We start from the raw sequence: 3,031 nt of genomic DNA on the forward strand, positions 1-3,031 counted from the left end.
CAGAATAAAAGCTTATTGGTATTCTTACTGAGAGTTGGTGAGTTTATAACATAACATAGGAAGGAGAATTGACATCTCCATGATATTGACTTGACCTATCTGTGAAAGCCACCATTCAGCCCAGTACATCATGTAAGATAACATAAACAGAGGTTCCAAGGATGAGGACATGGATATCTTTAGGGGCCATTATCCTTCTCACCACAAGCACTATTTACAATAATACCAAAGAAGGCCAGGTGCAGTGGCTCACGCCTGTAATCCCAGCACTTTGGGAGGCAAGGCAGCTGATTACTTGCGGTCAGGAATTCGAGACCTGGGCAACATGGTGAAACCCCGTCTCTAATAAAAATACAAAAATTAACTGGGTGTGGTGGCAGGCGCCTGTAATCCCAGCTACTCCGGAGGCTGAGGCGCAAGAACGCTTAAATCCAGGAAGCAGAGGTTGCAGTGAGCTGAGGTCGTGCCACCGCACTCCAGCCTAGGCAAGAGAGCAAAATTCAGTCTAAAAATAAAAGAAAAGAAAAGAAAATAGAAATACTACCAGAGAAATGAAATACTTAGGTGTAAATTTAACAAATATGTCCTAGATCTATGTGCTGAAAACTACAAAACAGTGATGAAGGAAATAAAAGAGAGTTAAATATATGGAGATTTAGAAATGTCTGGAGCACTGTGTTCGTGGACTGGAAGACTCAATATTGTTAAGATGTCAATACTCTAAAAATTTATCTATAGATTCAACACAATTCCAGTCCAAATCCCAGCAGGATTCTTTGTAGATATCAGCATGGTGACTCTAAAATTTACATGGCGAGGCAAAGAAATTAGAATATTCAAAACAGTTTTTAAAAATAAGAACAAAATTGGAAGATTCATGCTACTTAAATTTGAGACTTACTATAAAGCCACAGTAATCAAGACAGTGTGGTATTGGTGCAAGGATGGATACATAGGTCAATGTAATAGAATAGAGAGTGCAGAAATTTGCCCATACTTTTTACAAAAATTCACTTAAAATCAATCATAGACCTGGCTGGGCCTGGTGGCTCATACCTGTAATCCCAGCACTTTGGGAGGCCAAGGCAGGTGGATTGCTTGAATCCAGGAGTTTGAGACCAGTCTGGGCAACATGGTGAAACTCTATCTCTACAAAAAATAAAATTTAAAAAAAAAATTAGCCGGGCATGGTGGCACAGGCCTGGGAGCTACTTGGGAGGTTGAGGTGGGAGGATGGCTTGAGCCTGGGAGGGGGAGGTTGCAGTCAGCAGTGATTACACCACTGCACTCCAGCCTGGGTGACAGAGCGACACCCTGTCTAAAAAAAAAAAAAAAAAAATCAATCATAGACCTAAATGTAAGATGTATAACTTTTAGAAGTAAACATAGAAGAAAGTCTTTGTTTTCTGGAGTTAGGCCAATAATTCTTAGATATGACACCAAAAGCACTATCCGTAACAGAAAAATTTGGTAAGTTGGACTTCATGAAAATTATGAGCCGTTGCTCAGCAAAAGATGTTAAGAGGATGAAAATACAATACACTGGGAGAAAATATTTATAAATAACATATCTAACAAAGGACTTGTATCCAGAATATACAACGAGCTCTCGAAACAATGAGGAAACAAACAATCCAATATAAAAATGGGCAAGAAACCTTGGAAGCAGACAAAGAACCAGTAGGTGAAGATAAAGGCATCAAAGCATATAAGGAATCTGCAAAGCAGACACTGGCTCTGGCAGCAAGTGTAACTGGCAGCAGGAGATGGCCAAGAGCACCCAGGGAAAAGGCCCAAGCCCTAGAAGACCTGGCCGGCTTCAAAGACCCAGTACCAGGTTATACTGAAGAATCAATGACTCATGACAAAACCACCAAAATACCCTACAAATCACCACCAGAACTAGTAGACACTGCAGCAAGTTCAAAGAGATGGCCCAGGGCTTGTTGCCAGAAAGTAGAAGTGAAAGAAGAGCTGTTAGCAGTTGGCACACTCACACAAACATCAGGGGAGACCACGCACACCAACAAAGAACCAGCAGGTGAGGGCAAAGGCATGAAAGCATTTAAGCAACCCGCAAAGCAGAAGCTGAACCCAGAAAACGTAACTGGTAGCAGGAGATGGCCAAGAGTGCCTAAGGAAAAGGCCCAACCCCAGAAGATCTGGCCAGCTTCCAAGAGCTCTCGCAAACACCAGGCCACACTGAGGAACTGGCAAATGGTGCTGATAGCTTTACAAGCACTCCAAAGCCAGCACCTGACAGTGGAAAACCTCTAAAAATATCCAGAAGAGTTCTTCAGGCCCCTAAAGTAGAACCCGTGGGAGATCTGGTAGGCACCAGAGACCCTGTAAAATCACAAAGCAAAAGCAACACCTCCCTGCCCCCACTGCCCTTCAAGAGGGGATATGGAAAAGATGGAAGTATCACAGGAACCAAGAGGCCGCACTGCATGCCTGCACCAGAGGAAATCATAGAGGAGCTGCCAGCCAGCAAGAAGCAGAGGGTTGCTCCCAGGGTGAGAGGCAAATCACCCTTGGTCATCATGAAGAGAAGTCTGAGGACTTCTGCAAAAAGAATTGAACCTGCAGAAGATCTGAACAGCAATAACATGAAAACCAACAGAGTAATACGAATTACAAAACTCAGTCCCTGAAAATAAGGGAATGTCCCTGTGCTCCAGACGCCAAAATAAGACTGATGTAGAACAGCAAATAACTGAGGTAATTGTATTAGCAGAAAGAATTCAAATAAACTGAAATGAAAAGAAGCCCATGAAGACCTCTCAAGACATGGACATTCAAAATCCAGATGATGGAGCCCAGAAACCTATACCTAGGGGCAACGTCAGTGAAAACAAAAGGTGCTTGAGGTCTGTTAGAAAGAATAAGACCTCCCAGCCTAAAGTGGCAGAGGAGAGCAGAGGGCAGAAGAGTAGCAGGGGGTTCTCATGTAGAATCAGGAAGGAAAAGAGAAGCAGGAAATTCAGACTCCATGTGTTTGAGATCAAGAAAGATGAAAAGCCAGTCTGCA

General features: G+C 43.0%; 1 pseudogene; it reads left to right on the top strand.

The window, feature by feature from the left end:
- The first annotated feature begins 1,854 nt into the window (after positions 1-1,854).
- On the top strand, positions 1,855-2,757 carry LOC111536391 (annotated as a pseudogene).
- Positions 2,758-3,031: the final 274 nt, after the last annotated feature.

This window comes from Piliocolobus tephrosceles, chromosome 12 (genome assembly GCF_002776525.5).
Source record: "Piliocolobus tephrosceles isolate RC106 chromosome 12, ASM277652v3, whole genome shotgun sequence".
Taxonomy (NCBI): domain Eukaryota; kingdom Metazoa; phylum Chordata; class Mammalia; order Primates; family Cercopithecidae; genus Piliocolobus; species Piliocolobus tephrosceles.